The following is an 18,993-nucleotide window of genomic DNA, read 5'->3' as shown; positions in this document are numbered from 1 at the left end:
TCTGGGTCGGATCAGGAACCAGTGCGGCCTAAGACGCTGTAGGTATGACTATGTCAGGCTGCTCTGATGATGCAACAGAAGAAGGGAGTGTCTTTGTAGTCCCGATAATAGGTGCAACTATGGAAGGACCTAGGACATGTAGATATGGCAGATTAGGCTGCCCTATCAACTCACTGAAGGAGGCACCAAGGCTCCTAGAGACTGTAGTTTCTAGCACAAGCATTGAGGAAGTCTGAGCTAGTGTGAAGCCTGTCTGAAAAGGTGTGAACTGCGGGGCTAGCACTAGCGAGGCAAACCACTATGACACTTGCTCTGTAGGTGAAGCAAACTGAGTAGCAGTCTGTCCCTGACTCTGAAGCCACTAGGCTATAAAGCTGTAGTCATAGAAGTGGTGGCAGGCTGGCCGATCTGGGGTAAAGGCTGTGGCGGTGGAGCCCCAATAGCAGTGACTACATGCTGCATAAATCCAAGTAGCTGCTGTTGCTGTATAGCCTGCTGCTACTGCTGGATCACCTGCTGCAGTCGCTGGAACTCATCCTACCTGGTCTAAAATCGTGCAATTGTAGCAGCGGTCTCCTAGGCCACGCGAGCCTTATCCTGCCTCATCCGCTCAAGGATAGCAAGTAGAGCGGGGTCTGTCTGTGGTGCAGGTGGAGTTAAACTGGAACTACCGACCTCATGGTCATGTCATCGAGGAGGCATCTGAGGGATATCCCGGTAGTCATCATCTGAGCTGTCACTGGGGTCGCTCTCGACCATCCCCTCCTGCTGAGCATCTAACTGCTCCTCCTCTGTAGCTGCTATGCCCTTGATGGTCTCATCCTGCTGGGCTACAGTCTCAGGCACCTCTGGGCGATGGCATGGCTGGCTGGGTGTCCTCACTGCACTATGGTGGAGCATCTGAGTCATGTTGTATGCAGGGAACTCTGTAGTAGCACCACTGTACTCGGCTAGCATCTCAGGTGGCCTTACTGTAACTGCTCTGTGAATCAAGAATGTAATCCAGTGAGCATAGGGTAGCTGCCTGTGACCACTGAACCCCTCTGCAATAGTATCCTCCATCTCTGATAGAAGGAGATCCCAAATGTCAAACACAGTCTGTTGCATCAGAGAGTTCAGTAGCCATAACTATATGCGAGTCAAGCCCTCACGATACCCCATCCTCGGAAGCAGTGTCCTTGATGAGGACATGACCTCCATACATATGACCATGCTTGGAGAACCATATGGAGACCAAGGAGCTCAGTGAGGGTGTCCAAGTCAAGAAGGAGGTCCGAGGCTAATTCGGTTCGAGTCCCCGAGGTGGAGGCCCAAAGCAACTCAAGTTCGAGTCTGTCTCGGGTTCCAGGACCAGTCTGCCTTAAATTGGTCACCCAGGACGCATCCGGACTCCGTTTTTGATGATCCACATATGGATGGAAAGCTAATTGGATAAGGAAGCCAACCCAATTGGGTTCATGTCAAAAGACCTTCGAAATCAACGGGAACCATCAAAACAAGTCAGCATCTAGAATCTGCCATGGTGCTGCGACACCGTCTTTTGGTCCGTTGGACCGTGTATTGTGTTTGGGCCCATTAGGGGGCGCATCCAGGGGAGTGATGCCCAAGACTCCATAAATACCAGCCATCGCTCTCCTTAGGGTTTGGGTTTTGTTTAGTTCTTGATTTCCTCGTGAAACAGACGTCGTTTTGCTGCAACTGTCGCCGCCAAGGCCGCTTGCTGTGAACCAGGGCCCCAGTTCTTGATCTTGTTCGCCTGTGTCGATTAGTCCTTTCGAATAAAGACTTGAACTCTTTCTCATTATCATAAACCTCATATTTATTTGCAATTTTAGATTGCGTTTATCTCGTTCTTGCTTGTGTTCTCGATTCGCTTGCAGGAAAGCCTTCTCGGCGAGGTCAATCGCATTCGCGTGGTTGATAACCAATGGAGCAGTGGTGTAACGGTTGCGGGGGTCCGAATCAGTCTTGGTTCGAAGCCTAGATCATGAACGTCGAGTCTCCAACAATCGATGCTATCATACCTTTTGGAAGATCAGGCCTAGTCAACATCAAGTGGTATCAGAGACCTTGTTGCCCGTTAGGTATAACTTTATTTTCCCCTTTAGATTGTTACTGTTTTTGCATTACCTATAGTCCACGAAAAGCCAAAAAAAATATACATCGTCACATATTCCTTGTCCTATAGCTTCATTGTGCCGTGCAATTTCGTCTCTGTTTCGCGTTGTTGAGTTTGTGCCCTAGGTCAAGTTCTGGTTGCTGGTTTTAGATCGTTTTTAGTCCAGTTTGTGTTTTCCCCTTTGTTTTTCATCATAATCCATGAACATCTCCAAGTCTTGTTGAGTTTCCTTTGTATACATCAAACCCTAGTCCACGCCATCTAATTTCCTACACTTGTCTTCACTGTTTCCATTAAATCATTGCTGAGCACGTCTTCTAAAAATTCCACAGGCCACGTCTTTCACTTGTTTAAGCTCATATTTTCTGTGGTTACTTCTTTTGTGCTCCTAAGTGAAGAAAAAATATCAAAAAAATAAAAAGGAAAAGTCAAAGAATCCCAAAAAAACAACGACAGCCCAAAAATAGAGAAAAAAGAGAGGGGCAAAAGTGGAACAATATCTAGAGGAGCACATAGAGAGCGCCATTTGAGCTGTGTTTGCGTGTGCTGATTTCTACCTTATTCCTAATCATATTCTTGTTGTTCACATCACTTGATACATCTAGTACTTGGAACGTGAGTAGGCCAGCAACTAAGACAAGTACTTGGGATACTTATTCAGCTTTGCTATTCAGTTCCGAATATTGTTTTTCTTTGCTACTATATTGTGCCTGTCCAAGCTCCACTTTCTTCTAACCAAGTACAGGTTCACCTTGCAACTGTTACACTCAAGCTACAACGGTATCACAGTCACCGACCGATTGCATCACCTGTTGCTTTGGTAAGAACACTTGTAAGACCGTGGTAAGACGCTTGAGAGTTGAGTGCCTTATTTTTCCTTGTCCACAACCTAAGTAGTTGATAGGGATAATACTTTTGTGTTGTCTTTTGCTGTCTTCTAACAATGACAGGTTGTTCGTATCCACCGACTTATGATGGTATAGGTGCTGATGAGTACATGGAGTGGAAAATTACCATCGATAACATATTTGCTATTCGCTTTATGTGTCCAAGGAGGAAGGTAAAAAATGCAGCTAGTGTTTTGCGACATTCTGCTTTATCTTGGTGGGAGTCTTTAGATCCTTCTGATAAACCTCAAACTTGGAATGATATGAAACATCTTATGAGAGAAAAATTTGTTAATCCATCTCTTGTAATTAATTCAAATGATGAGGTGCATCAACTAGATCAATCTCTTGTTATTTCTACTGCTATGCCTAACCTTTTGCAGGACAATGTACAAAAGAGCGAGGATGACGTGACAGAAAACGAGATGCTCACAGACTCATGTGAAAATTCAGAACCATCAACTATTACGCCTGCTGAACATGAGAGCAAAGGTAATGCCCACGATGCTAAACTCACGGAAGGTGAGAGTTCTCTTGATGTGTTGAATTTTTTCACCAATCATGCTATGATAGAGCAAATTTTAGTGGAGCCTTCGCTTGATTTACCTTTGTCACAAGATGATTTACTTGATGTTTCTTGTGATGAAGATGACTTGCATGATGATATTTATGTTATACCTATGCAATCATTGAAGAATGATCATGATATATGTGTGCTGAAATCGAGCACTTGTGCTAAAAATAGACTTGTTATTCATAATGCTAGTGAAGTTGATGAACTAAAATTGTTGTCTTCTTTAAATACTTTGGATTACATTGAATTTGATGTTCCGTGTAATCTTAGTTCTTTAGAGGAGAAACTTTATGCATATACTGATTTGCCATGGTTCTCTAGACATACATATCATGTTTTTGGTAAATATAACAACCAAGGGCAATATTTGATACAACGAGTTTACATTTGTATAAATCTGAATTCTCCTTTTGTTGTACAAATTAATGATCAACTAGAGGACAGTAAAATCAACACTGTTGTTATGCCATATTCCTCTAGTTTTGCTTTTTAAACACAAGTGGAATCCAAAGAAAGGGAGCATATGTTTCTTGTTAGTACTAATCGTTTGCAGGATAGTATTGGCAAAGATCGTGTGTATTTCAATCGAGCAGACTACATGTCTGTAGGACAAGACATGCTACAAACCTGGACATGTGGTCATATTCTTTCTCACAACATTGTCCATTCCTATTATTTTGGAAACCTCGTTTGTCCTCATGTTGTGCAGGATCGACTTCAAGCAAAATTGACGCCGAGGACGGCTTTTCGTCAAGAAAGGGAGGATGATGAGGACATGACCTCCATACATATGACCATGCTTGGAGAACCATATGGAGACCAAGGAGATCAGTGAGGGTGTCCAAGTCAAGAAGGAGGTCCGAGGCTAATTCGGTTCGAGTCCCCGAGGTGGAGGCCCAAAGCAACTCAAGTTCGAGGTTGTCTCGGGTTCCAGGACCAGTCTGCCTTAAATTGGTCACCCAGGACGCATCTTGACTCTGTTTTTGATGATCCACATATGGATGGAAAGCTAATCGGATAAGGAAGCCAACCTAATTGGTTTCACATCAAAAGACCTTTGGAATCAACAGGAATCGTCGAAACAAGTCAGCATCCAGAATCTGCCAGGGTGCTGCGACACCGTCTTTTGGTCCGTTGGACCGTATATCGTGTTTGGGCCCATTAGGGGGTGCATCCAGGGGAGTGATGCCCAAGACTCTATAAATACCATCCGTCGCTCTCCTTAGGGTTTGGATTTTGTTTAGTTCTTGATTTCCTCGTGAAACAGACGTCGATTTGCTGCAACTGTCGCCGCCAAGGCCGCTTGCTGTGAACCAGGGCCCCAGTTCTTGATCGTGTTTGCCTGTGTCGATTAGTCCTTTCGAATAAAGACTTGAACTCTTTCTCATTATCATAAACCTCATATTTATTTGCAATTTCAGATTGCGTTTATCTCATTCTTGCTTGTGTTCTCGATTCGCTTGCAGGAAAAGCCTTCTCGGCGAGGTCAATCGCGTTCGCGTGGTTGATAACCAACGGAGCAGTGGTGTAACGGTTGCGGGGGTCCGAATTAGTCTTGGTTCGAAGCCTAGATCGTGAACGTCGAGTCTCCACCAATCGATGCTATCATACCTTTCGGTAGATCGGGCCTAGTCTACATCAGTCCTCCTCATGGTAGCATCAAGCACTCTAGCTGTAGGAGTGAGGTCACTGGGTGTCCTGCCCGACCCCTCGCCGAATGGCTCTGTGAAGCAATGGTGGACCAAATCTGTAGGAGGCACCATACCGCCATGAGGGCGTCTGGGAGGTGCTGTCTGTCCATAGCAAACCTCATGTAGCCGAACGGGCTGCTCTAGAAGCCTGAGAATCTCTCTGACCCTAAAACTCATCAGCCTGTAATCTCTGCCTCTGAATGCAAAGTGTATAAATCTGTGCTGCAGGTCAATCCAAAGTGTATCATAGAACTCACAGACCCAAGATGGAACATATAAGCCTGTCCGTCCGAGTAAGTCTGTCAGCCATGGCAAGTAAGATAGGTAAGGGTGAATATGCTCTCCAGCTGCTGCTACAATGGACTCAATGTTGCACACCCTCTGAGACCTGAATGCTACCCCATTGTTAAGATATGCATTATAAAAATCTTCCTGTAGTGGTGTGTAGAAGCCCTCTGATGCACGCTCATCCCACCTCGGTGGAAACCACTCCTTGAACTAAATGAACCTGAGCTGCTGCACCTGCTTGGCTGTGGCGGCCCTCAAATCCAGATGAGTCACTAGAGGCGGACCCTATGGCCTAGGAGGCGGACGAGAACTCCTCTGCTGTGTCTCTGCCCTTGGTGTCACCTGGGTACGGGTACAACCAGAGCGGCGAAGCTATGGCTGAGGTGCCTGCTCTGTCTCCTCTGATTGTTATCCCTCCTGAGTCTGCTCTGCTGGCTGTGCCTGCTGCTGTGGCTCCCCTGAGACTGACTCGCATCTATAGCGACATGTCGTCCTCCAACCATGGCTGTCCCAGCTAGACCACCATGACAACGCTCAACCTCCTGGATAGTGGCCCTCTAAGCTAGAGAAAGCTGATCTACAATCTGTACTCCACTCCTAGCACCTCCTGCCTCTGCACGCTCTACAGCGGCTGTAACTGCGGTTGCTCTCGCTGTGTCAGCATTTGGATACTTGCGCTTCTTCGTTGCAAGCTTCTTCGTCGCCTTGCCTTTTGTCGTAGAAGGCAGGCGAGGCGGGGGCCTCGGATCCTCATCATCGGGACTACCTCCGACATTCTTGACAAATGCCATCTGATGGAACTGAAAAGAACAACTGCACTGATAAGAATCAACTGCCAACTGTCACTTCAAAGGCTTGGCCTCGATCCGTACTCGCGAGCTTGGCCCCGAGTTGACTGACAACTGCTAATGAGACCTCAGAAATACTGACTTGCTGCACATTAGAACAGATCAGATTTATAAATAATTACAATATATCTAGAGATACAAAACCCTAAGAAGCAAGCAATAGATAAGAAATTGGAATCGAGGGCTTTCTACCTGACGAACCGGTGATCCAAAAAGCAGAGGAACGACACGCGGGGAACCACCGGGAATCCTAGGGTTAGGGTTCTGGAGATGGCCAATCAGCTCAATGCGACGTGGATTGCAGCTAGGGTTCCGACGAGTCTGAAGGCAGCGCTGCGAAGCCAACGCACTAGGGCACGAGCTCGGTGGTGCGACACTAGAGCACAACGCGAGTGTGGACGGCGCGGGCGCGGTGGCGCTGCACGGTGGTGCGCGGGCGACGCTGGTGCAGGAAGGCGATGCTGGCGCTGGAAGTTAGGCACAAGTGCAGGGCGAGGTCGCGACGGCATGGGCTTGAGAGCAGGGCGACATGACGAGCTGTGGACTCAACGACTAGGGCACAGCGGTGATGTCGGTGTGGTGCGGGATGCGGGATAGGTCATGGCACGTATGGCGGTTATATGGTGGCCCCCAGTGTGACAAAAAAGGAAGCAGAGAAGAAGTCCCGAACCCGCACAATTTCTACTGACCGGACGCTCCGGTGGCAACGATCGGACGCTGCCACCTAGAGTCCGGTCGACCCTAGAGAGGTCCAAAACCTCTGGAGCCACGACCAGATGCGTTCGATCACAACTGACCGGACGTAGCCAGAGTCCGGTCCAACCTATCTCCATTGTCTTCGCTCAATCGAACGCAGGAACACCTTCTGACCGGACGCTGAACAGCAGAGTCCGGTCACTCAATCGCAGCATTGTTCACCTCCTGTGAACTGACCGAACATTGTACTTCAGAGTCCAGTGCGGCATCCGATCACTCTTTTCCAGCAAATCTTCAAAGTTCCTTCGCGCTGCCTGTTCCCAATCAAGTCCCAACATCAATAAGATCCAAATAAACACCAATTGGGAGTGATGTGAGTGACCTCTCTCAAACCCTCAAATTTTTCAAAATATTTTGCCTTAGGCTATAATTCTTTTTTAGAAAATAGGCAATAAGAGGGCAATTGAAGATAAACGACAAAGCAACATTTATGCATATGCAATGCAATACTTGAAAGTAAATCTAGTTGCTTGTCAAGCTTGATCCACGGTTAAGCTTCTTCACTCGCTTTACAGGGTTATCTTAACCATGTTAGACAAGCCCTAAGTGCATTACCATAAAATAAACATGTTGTATATTACAATGCAATGCAAGGGACAACACAAGCTCATTTTCTAGTGAAGTTGCAAAAATCAAGAACATTGAGCTCATTCCGCAATCGACAAAAAGTCGCCTCATCTAGCGGTTTAGTGAAGATATCCGCCAATTGATCCTCGGTACTTACACCTTCTAATGATATATCATTCTTTGCAACATGATCTCTAAGAAAGTGATGGCGGATATCTATGTGCTTGGTGCGAGAGTGTTGAACCGAAGTATTTGCAAGTTTTATCGCACTTTCATTGTCGCACAAAAGAGGTACTTTTTCTAGAACTATACCATAGTCTAGAAAAGTTTGTTTCATGTAAAGTATTTGTGCACAACAAGCACCCACGTCAATGTATTCTGCTTCGGCGGTGGACAAAGTCACACTATTTTGTTTCTTGGAGGACCAAGACACAAGTGATCTACCAAGCAAATGGCACCCTCCGGATGTGCTTTTTCTATCAACTTTGCAACCGGCATAATCCGAATCAGAATAGCCAACTAATTCAAATATAGCCCTTTGGGATACCAAAGGTCAATGCTTGGTGTGTGCTTAAGATACCTAAGGATTCTTTTAACAGCAATCAAATGAGTTTCCTTAGGATTAGCTTGAAATCTAGCACACATACACACACTAAACATGATGTCGGGCCTAGATGTGGTTAAATATAACAAGCTACCAATCATAGAGCGGTAGATAATTTGATCAACCGTGTTACCTCCCTCATCTAGGTCGAGATGTCCATTAGTTGGCATTGGTGTCTTGATTGGCTTACATTCATCCATTTTGAACCTCTTGAGAAGATCATGTGGATATTTCTCTTGAGAGATAAAAATCCCTTCTCTCATTTGCTTGACTTGAAAAACAAGAAAGAATGTAAGCTCTCCAATCATTGACATCACAAACTCCTTCGACATCAATTCACCAAACTCTTTGCAGGAATCTTCATTTGATGATCCAAAGATGATATCATCAACATACACTTGACAAATGAAGATATGTCTATCAAGCTTCTTGGTGAATAGTGTGGTGTCGACCTTCCCAATGGTGAAGCCCTTCTCAATGAGGAAGTCCCAAAGGCGCTCATACCAAGCTCTTGGGGCTTGCTTCAGCCCATATAACGCCTTGGACAACCTATAAACATGATTAGGATATCTAGGGTCTTCAAACCCAGGAGGTTGATCAACATAGACTAGTTCATTAATAAAGCCATTTAAAAATACACTTTTCACATCCATTTGATATAGTTTCATTTCATGATGTGATGCATATGCAAGGAGGATACAAATGGCTTCTAGTCTTGCAACCGGTGCAAAGGTCTCTCCAAAATCCAAACCTTCAACTTGAGAGAACCCCTTTGCAACTAGTCTTGCCTTGTTCCTCACAACAACGCCTTGATTATCTTGCTTGTTGTGGAACACCCACTTTGTTCCAATGACTCTTGCACCTTGTGGTCGCTCTTCAAGAGTCTAAACTTTATTGCGGGTGAAGTTGTTCAACTCTTCATGCATGACGTTTATCCAATCCGGATCTTGAAGAGCTTCTTCTACCTTAGTAGGCTCAAAGCAAGAGACAAAAGAGTGATGTTTAATAAACAAAGCACACTTTTGAGAGCGAGTCATTACTCCATTTGATAGACTCCCTATGATGAGATCTTGTGGATGAGCTTGTAGTAGATGTGTATTTCTTCTATCAACCACTTGAGGGGGAGGGTGTGGAGCATCAACATCATGTGCTTGTGTGACCATTTGCTCATGGGAGACATGAGTGTCTTCATTTTCTACTCTCCTATCTTTATCACCATCTTATGGCACATTTGATGAAGAAGGTGGATTGATCACTTGTACATCATCTTCATCATCATTAGGCTTGATGTCTTCAACCAGAATATTCTTCATGGCCTCCCTCAATGGTTCATCACCTACATCATCAAGATTCTTATGTGCTCCTTGGGAGCCGTTAGATTCATCAAATTCCACATCATATGTTCCTTCAACCAAGCCGGTGATATAATTAAATACTCTATATGCTTTGGACTTTGATGAGTAACCAAGAAGAAAATCAATATCACAACGTCTTTGAAACTTCCCTAGGTGTTGCCGCTTCTTGTAGATGTAGTATTTGCAACCAAACACCCTAAAGAAGGAGACGCCCGGCTTCTTCCCATTGAGCAACTCATAAGGTGTCTTGCCAAGAAACTTTTGAAGGAATAGGTGGTTGGATGCATAGCATGCGGTGTTGATAGCTTCCGCCCATAGAGCTTCGGGGGTGTTGTACTCATCAAGCATTGTTCTTGCTAGTGTGATCAATATCCGATTCTTTCTCTCAACTACACCATTTTGTTGAGGAGTTTATGTTGCGGAGACCACATGCTTGATCCCAACTTAATCACAATAGGCTTCAATGTTTGTGTTGTCAAATTCTTTACCGTTGTCACTTCTAATCTTCTTGAGATTCACTTCAAACTCATTTTGTGCTCTCTTGGCAAACTTCTTGAAGCATGATGCAACTTTGGATTTATCATGAAGGAAGAATACCCATGTGTATCTTAAATAGTCATCAACAATCATAAGACAATAAAGATTTCCTCCTAAACTCTTGTATGTTGTTGGTCCAAATAAGTCCATGTGAAGGAGTTCTAGCACTCTTGTGGTTGACATTAAAGCTTTTGTTGGATGAGTATTTGCAACTTGCTTACCGGCTTGACATGCACTACAAAGCTTGTCCTTCTCAAACTTCACATCCTTCAACCCTCTCACCAAATCATTCTTTATTAGCTTCTTGAATGAGCTCATCCCAACATGAGCAAGTCTTCTATGACATAGCCACCTAAGTGTTGTTTTGGTGAATAGGCAAGTATTCAAATTAGCATCTTCAGAGGTGAAGTCCACTAGATATAGGTTGTTGTATCTAAATTCTTTGAATATCACTTGATCATCATCCTTCTTAGATACAACAACTTCCTTCTCGGTAAACAAGCATTGGAAGCCAAGATCACACAATTGTCTAACGGATAGCAAGTTGAAGCTCAATGAAGCAACATATAGCACATTTGAGATTGAATGATCATTTGATATTGCCACTTTGCCCAATCCTTTAACCTTGCCCTTTGAATTATCTCCAAATGTGATTCTTTCTTGTCCATCTTCTTAATCTAGTGAGGTGAACATATGAGGATCACCGGTCATATGTTGTGTGCAACTACTATCAATAGCCCAATGACTTCCACCAGTCTTATAGTTTACCTACATACAAGAGATCAAGCTTTAGGAACCCAAACTTGCTGAGGACCCTTCACCTTCTCAATAAGTGACTTTGCTACCCAAATTTTTTTAGGCCTATTCTTATTGGGAGGTCCTAAGAACATGACTTTCATCTTTCTACTAGAATCCTTTCTAAGAATGTAATGAGCATTGAAAACAAAAGGTCTTGCATGCTTGGGCAAGGGTTGTGGTGGTGGAGTTTGGCACTCATGGGCAAAGTGGCCTTCTTGTCCACACTCAAAACATCTCTTTGGCTTTGGCTTTGACTTGTGTTGTTGTTGGACTTGAGCCTTCTCTTGGTTTGCCAAGTACCCAATGCTACTTCTATCCATCTTCATGACGGTGTTCATTAGTAGCTCACTTTGAAGATGCTTGCCTCTTGTGAACTTGCTCAATCCAATCTTGAGATGCTTTTTTCCAATTTGAGCTTCTTGTTCTCTTCCTTGAGTGCATCATTATTTTTCTCTTCCTTGAGTTTCTTGTTCTCTTCTTTGAGCTTCTCATTCTCAAGAATCAAATCACCATCATGATCAAGAGTTTCTAGCACAATAGTGTTGTGGGTTTTGATCTCTTCAAGATCTTTCTTGAGCTTTTCATTGTCATTCTTGAGCTTGACATACTCATCATAATTATCGGTCTCAACCACTTGCTTGCCCTTGCTATTAGAACTTTGCTCAATGCTCTCAATGATCAAATCATCACATGATGTAGCTATATCAATCTTAACAACATCGTTAGTATCATCATGTGGCTCATTGGATAAAAATTCTTGAGCAATGACAAGATTATCATGATTAATCTTAAGATTGGTATATTAATCTTTTAGCATATTATGGCTAGTGATGAGCTCTTTGTGTATCCTCTCAAGTTTATCATGTTTATCTTTAAGCTCCTTCTTAGAAGATTTGAGCTCCTTGAGTTTGGATGACATAGCATCATTTGCTTCTCTAAGCTCAACACTAGCCTTTTCGGCTATATCACATTTAGCTAAAAGAGAATCATTCTTAGCTTCTAGCTTGTCATTCTTAGCTCTAGTCTTTCTAATGATCTTAGTATATTGACTTAGCAATTTAACAAGATCATCATATGAAGGTGTTTTATATTCATCATCATCACTATCACTATCACTATCATCATTATTAGCATGATCATCACCACTACTATCATCATCATTTGATACCTTGCGTTCACCTTTGGCCATAAGGCATAGGTGTGTAGAGGATGATGGAGGTGGTATCGGTGAAGATGATGAAGAGTCAATCACAATAGCGGCCACCTTCTCATTATCACTATCATCATCGGATGAGCAACTAGATGAATCAATGTCCGTGAGCCAATCACCGATGATGTATGCCTTCCCATTCTTCTTCTTCTTGTGGAAGTCCTTCTTTTTGCCATCTTTCTTCTTGTATGGCTTATTCTTCTTCTTCTCATCTTCAACTTCACTGCTAGAATCATCTTTCTTGCCCTTGTACTTGTTCTTGAACTTGTCTTTCTTGGGCTTGGTGCATTGGTGTGCTAGATGACCAAGTTCTCCATAATTGTAGCAATCCATCTCCAAGATTGGCTTCCTTCTAGAGCTAGTGAAGAACTTTTTTTTATTGCCATCAAACTTGATGCCACTCTTGTTAAGCTTCTTTAGCATCTTGGCGGTTCTTCTCACCATTAGAGCAAGACTTGCATCATCAATTTCATCATCACTTGAGCTCTCATACTCAAGACTTTCTTTGCCCTTTTCTTGGCTAGCCTTGAATGCTAAGTCCTTGTCTTTCTTATTAGTAGAGGATGAGCCATCTTGTGGTGTGATGTGCATGTACATCTTATGAGCATTGATCTTTCCCAAGATTTATGTTGGTGTAGCGGTGAAAAGATCACCTTGATGAAGCACGGTCACAATATGCCCATATTTATCAATGGGGATGACACTCAAGATTTTTCTTACAACATCGGATGGTTGCATTTGAGTGAGTCCAAGCCCATTGACTTCCTCTACAAGAACATTCAAGCGTGAGTACATTTCATTAGCACTCTCTTTGGGAAGCATCTCAAATGAATTTAGCTTTTTCATAACAAGATGATATCGTTCCTCACGCTCGCTCTTAGTTCCCTCATGGAGCGCACAAATATCCGACCATAGTGCATGGGCGTCTTTGTGGTTCCTCACCCGGTTGAACACATCTTTACAAAGGCCTCTAAAGATGGTGTTTCGAGCCTTTGCATTCAATTTTTCATAATTTACTTCATCGCCTTGAAGGTGCGTGGGATCCTGAGGTTTTGGGAATCCTTGTGAGGCGGCTCTAAGTATTCCAACATCTAGAGCTTCTAAATACGCCTCCATGCGGATTTTCCAATAAGGAAAATCATCCCCTTCAAAGATAGGAGGAGGACCATCTCCATGAGACATCTTTCTCTAGATGGTTAAGTCTAATTTCGTGAGCACGAGGCTCCGATACCAATTGAAAGGATCACACTACTAGAAATGTGTTCATCAATGACGATTCAGTCGTGACGCTTACAAATTTCGTCACAGAACAAGCGTTTTCTATGACGAAATTTCCAGCTTCGTCATAAGTAACAAGTGACGGAGCTTTGGCACGAAGAATAATGACGAAAACAAAAGAATCGTCATAAAACAACAAAACTAAATCGTCATAGATCGTTTGGCTCGTGTACCACCTCGAGGACGTGGCGTCGTGGTCCCACCAGTAGGTCCCACCTCGAGGACGTGGCGATGTGGTCCCACCATTGGGTCCCAACCTCAAAGACGTGGTGATGCGGTCCCACAGCGGGTCTCAGCCTGAGGACGTGGCGGCGAACAAGTGGGGCAGCGTGGCCCACATGGTCCAGGTGGACCTGCATCCTTCCGCCTCCCTTTTTTTTGCCAAAAAATAGCGCACGCAGGGAGATTCGAACCTGCGACCTGCTGCTAGACATGTTGGTGCGTTACCACTGGAGCACTCGCCGTTTTGTGATAAAGGCATGCATGTTTTTCTATTTATAAACGTATAACATGATAATTGATGATTTTTTTCCTAAAATTTTCTAAAATCATTCTCTATCAATTTATTTTGTTGGTTTTGTCAATATATACATATAAAAAGTTTGAGCAATTTAAATTTTGAATTTCAAAAAAATACAACTTTAGACAAGATTTTGGTTCCCCAAATGATTTCAGCTGAAAAGTGATAAATACCAAAGTTGAATAACTCATCAATATCTACAACTTTTGTATTGGTCATTTCTTCATATGACAAAGTGGTAACGACATTGTTCACAAATGTGACACATCTCTCATAAGGTTTTATAAACTATATGAGACATGTGTAAGATTAGTGAACAATGTGTGCTAATAATTTGTCAAATGAAGAAATGACCAAAATAAAAGTTGTAGATATTCATGACTTGAACAACTTTGGTATTCATCGCTTTTTATGTTGAAATCAATTTGGGTCTCAAATTTTGGTTCGAACTTGTCGTTTTTCAAAATTTTAAATTTGAAAGGTTCAAATTTTGTCAAATGACAAGATGACTAAAATAAAAGTTGTAGATATTAATGAGTTGAACAACTTTGGTATTCATCACTTTTTATGTTGAAATCAATTTGGGTCTCAAATTTTGGTTCGAACTTGTCGTTTTTCAAAATTTCAAATTTGAAAGGTTCAAATTTTGTGAAATGACAAGATGACCAAAATAAAAGTTGTAGATATTGATGAGTTGAACAACTATTGTATTCATCACTTTTACATCTGAAATCATTTAGGGTTTTAAAATTTGGTTTGAACTTGTCAAATTTTAAATTTCAAATTTTAAAATGTGTAAAACATTGTCACATCCAAGTTTGACCAAACTTAAATGCTGAAGCATGATTTTAGAAATTTTTAGGAAAAAAATCATCATATTTGGAGTTAGTATGAGGGAGAACAACTAGTTACAAAGTTTATCCACAGATTAAAAAGAGAAATCACACTGTTCTAGATGATCCTTACATGATCATAGTAAACAGTGTGATTTCTTTTTTTAATCTGTGGGTCAACTTTGTAATTAGTTTTTCTTCCCCATACTAACTCCAAATCTGATGATTTTTTTTCCTAAAATTTTCTAAAATCATTCTCTATCAATTTATTTTGTTGGTTTTGTCAATATATACATATGAAAAGTTTGAGCAATTTAAATTTTGAATTTAAACAAATGCAACTTTAGACAAGATTTTGGTACCCCAAATGATTTCAGCTGAAAAAGTGATAAATACCAAAGTTGAATAACTCATCAAGATCTATAACTTTTGTATTGGTCATTTTTTCATATGACAAAGTGATAATGACATTGTTCACAAATGTGACACATCTCTCGTAAGGTTTTATAAACTATATGAGACAAGTGTAAGATTAGTGAACAATGTGTGCTAAGAATTTGTCAAATGAAGAAATGACCAAAATAAAAGTTATAGATATTCATGAGTTGAACAACTTTGGTATTCATCGCTTTTTATGTTGAAATCAATTTGGGTCTCAAATTTTGGTTCAAACTTGTCGTTTTTCAAAATTTCAAATTTGAAAGGTTCAAATTTTGTCAAATGACAAGATGACTAAAATAAAAGTTGTAGATATTAATGAGTTGAACAACTTTGGTATTTATCACTTTTTATGTTGAAATCAATTTGGGTCTCAAATTTTGGTTCGAACTTGTCGTTTTTTAAAATTTCAAATTTGAAAGGTTCAAATTTTGTGAAATGACAAGATGACCAAAATAAAAGTTGTAGATATTGATGAGTTGAACAACTTTTGTATTCACCACTTTTACATCTGAAATCATTTAGGGTTTTAAAATTTAGTTTGAACTTGTCAAATTTCAAATTTCAAATTTTAAAATGTGTAAAACATTGTCACATCCAAGTTTGATGTCAAAAGCAATCTACTCAGCCCAACAATGTGCGCCCTCACAATAAACATTTCAAATTTTACGGTCTGTTTCTATGCAGCCCAACAAAAACAATCTACTCAGCCCACGATGTCAACCGTACGATACATGATCGGACGGCCTACAATGTGCGCCCTCACAATAAAACTCGGCTGCCTGCACCCTTCACCGAACCCTAGCCAAAAATTCCCCTCTCGCCTCACTCCTTCCACTGCCTGGTTGAAACCCTAAGTCCCTAACTCTACCCATTTGTTCTTCTCCTCCACGCAGCCTACCTCCGCACGCCTGCACCTGGATCCATGCAGCCAGCAGCCCGTAGTGCCTCCTCTCGTGAAGACTCAGATCCTGCACATCATCCTCTCGCGGTGGTAGAGGAGGCCGTGGGAGGCGCGGGGAGGCTCCCCGATGTCGATCCGGCCAAGGGCGGTGCGAGGGAGGCTCCCAGCCTCGATCTGGTGGCAGCACAGAGGAGGCCGCAGGCCCCGGCAGCGACGACTCTCCTGCCGCTAATAAGGGCAAGCCGGAGCTCGCAGGGGCGCGCCCGGCTTTGACGAGATCCGAGGCGTTCGCGTTCGCGGCCATGCTCGCGCTCTTCACCGCCGGGATCTTCTGCATCTTCCTTAGCGCCCCACGCGGCGAGTTCGGGCAGATCCTCTGCCTCCTGCGTAGCCTCGCCGACGTCCGCTTCAAGTAAGCAAATCCCTGCCCGCTTGCTCGTTGATTCCCTGATCGGCCTTTTATTTGGATCGAAGCTATTTCGTATCTGAGACGCGTGGTATAAATCGTACTGCAAGCATGGTATCTATCGATTCACTAGTGCTAGTTTGGGTGTGATTTCGGATGCCGATTTCTGAGGACTAGGCTGTTCTCCAACATCAGAATAACTTGATGGAGATGTGAGATTTCGTGATGCGTGAGATCCAAGATGAACACACGGTGCAATCAAATAATACTGAAGACTTGTTTTTGTAGATACAGATTTAGACAATCAATTAGGAACATCAGATATATTGGTTACTTATTTCAAGTAAGCGGACAAAAGAGGCTTGCTTTCCTATTTGATCTTGCAGTGGCTGCAACAATTGGAGACTTTGTCTAAGTCAAAACCTCGTTAGGAATTAGGCAAGATTATGAGCTCATTGGCTGTACAAATTTCAATAGTATAATGGCTGTGTACGGCTACTTGGTTTCTTTCTTGCTGTAATTGTCGTGGACAAGGACTTGCTTTCTTTCTTGCTGTAAATTTTCTCTCTTGGGAGTCAATACTCAGTACCACTATAATTCTTCTCAGGTTAATTATCAGCGGAAGTTGCGTGTCTATTTTTCAAAGCTCCCCATTACCATCATCCATACAAGATGAAAGATGCTACCCTCGTTTATGTTGGGTTTTACATGTTAGAGAAGTATTTAGTTATAGCTATAAGAACTGGACAATGCTGTTGTGGTACCAAATTAATTATTTACAGTTTTTTGGACTACTGTACTCTTATCGATTTAGTTAGATAAAGTAAATATTATCATTTTATCCATACCTCTTGTTGAAGTTCGGTACAAGTTCCTTATGCTTGGTTGTGCATCCGATACAAAAATTTGAATCTTGTAAAGTTACTGGCACTAATATAAGATCCTGGATCTAATATGATTCAAGAGCTAGGTTTATTTTGTAGTTCTCCATCAAGATAACATGATTTAACCTTGTAAATAGATATTTAAACTTGACTTAGTTATTCGAAATGTAAATCTGAACATTCAAGCAATTTGGACTATAGTTTTGGATATTGTTTGGAAAATGCTTTCTTCTTGTAATGATAGCTCAGCTTGTTTAACATGTTGAATTTATATCAGATCCATATGTTCTGTTTTTATATTAACTAAATACACATAGGGATACTCAGGCACCATCTGTAACATCTTGGGCTTTGGACCGAAAGGAATTTATTTAGATGCTTTGCCTTTTTTGGTTCAAAAAAGCATTCAGCACAAGTACTTTTTTATAATATCTTATTTTTTTATGTCTTACACAGAAGAATCAATGGCCAGTTGTGCTCAGGACCTAGCAAGCGATGGAGGAGTTCAAGAAGAAACAAAAAGCTAATGATCTGATCCTTCAGCGCATCTTGAGCCTCAACTCAGGTAATCGAGCTACATAGCTTGTTCCTGTCCTGCCTAGGTGAGACAAGCAGTGTCCAGTGTGCAGGTTGTGTCCCAAGGTGCTCTCCCAGAACAGCTCAAACCTTTTCCTGAAGAGTGTTGACATCAAACCAGTGCCATCCTCCAAATCATCATCATCAAATGAAAGCGAGCTTCAGGAGCAACTAGCAGCTCAAGCTACGGCTGTTGTACAAGGTGAAATCGATGAACTCAGGAAGAGAAGTGAAGAAGCTGAGGAAAAGCTGACGATGACACAAAAGGAGATGGAGGAGTACAAGAAGCTGACAGAGATAAACAACAAGGCAGTGGAGGAGAACAATGCGCTGCTCAAGCGTATCTTGGCCATCAACAATGCTTCTTCGACATGAGCGCTGCTCATAGCTGCTGGTTCATTAAGCAAGGGGTCTGCCTGGTGATTTTGTTTATGTAGTAACTTATGTTGCTGGTGGTTGGCAACTTTTTATTATTTCATGTGATGTTAATGTGAACTGAGATGAAACTAGTAGTTCAAATGTGATGTCTAGTGAGTTATGTGAACCGAGTTTAGAATTGTTGATTAAGTTGTTGGTCATTGGAATACTGGATCTGTTAATTTATGGAAGCTTTTGGTTATTCCAGTATTATTTGCATTCTGTAACGAAATCAGTATGTGCACTTGTGATGAATTATCTGACCTTTCTGTGATGATTTGGTAATTGATTCTGTGACGAATTTCTATTTACTTCAGTGACGAAAATGAGAACCTATCACACAAGCCTTGTGGCCCAATAAAAAGTGGACACGTGGACCATCCACATCACTGGCCACGTCAGCTGCCACGTGGTCGGACACGTCACCTGCAATGTGGATGCACCACGTGGACAAGACACGTCAGCTGCCAGCGTGGCAGACGTCGTCTGGCCGCCTAACAGAC

At 42.4% G+C, this 18,993-nt stretch overlaps 1 long non-coding RNA gene across 1 annotated transcript; it reads left to right on the top strand.

Annotated features, from left to right (window-relative positions):
* Window positions 1–16,115: 16,115 nt before the first annotated feature.
* LOC136485780 (uncharacterized) lies at window positions 16,116–18,690 on the top strand. The gene is made up of 3 exons (XR_010766544.1): window positions 16,116–16,619; window positions 17,954–18,062; window positions 18,195–18,690. It is a non-coding gene; the product is annotated as an uncharacterized lncRNA (long non-coding RNA).
* Window positions 18,691–18,993: the final 303 nt, after the last annotated feature.

Source organism: Miscanthus floridulus, chromosome 10 (genome assembly GCF_019320115.1).
Source record: "Miscanthus floridulus cultivar M001 chromosome 10, ASM1932011v1, whole genome shotgun sequence".
NCBI lineage: Eukaryota > Viridiplantae > Streptophyta > Magnoliopsida > Poales > Poaceae > Miscanthus > Miscanthus floridulus.
This window is presented reverse-complemented; position numbering and strand designations above follow the sequence as displayed.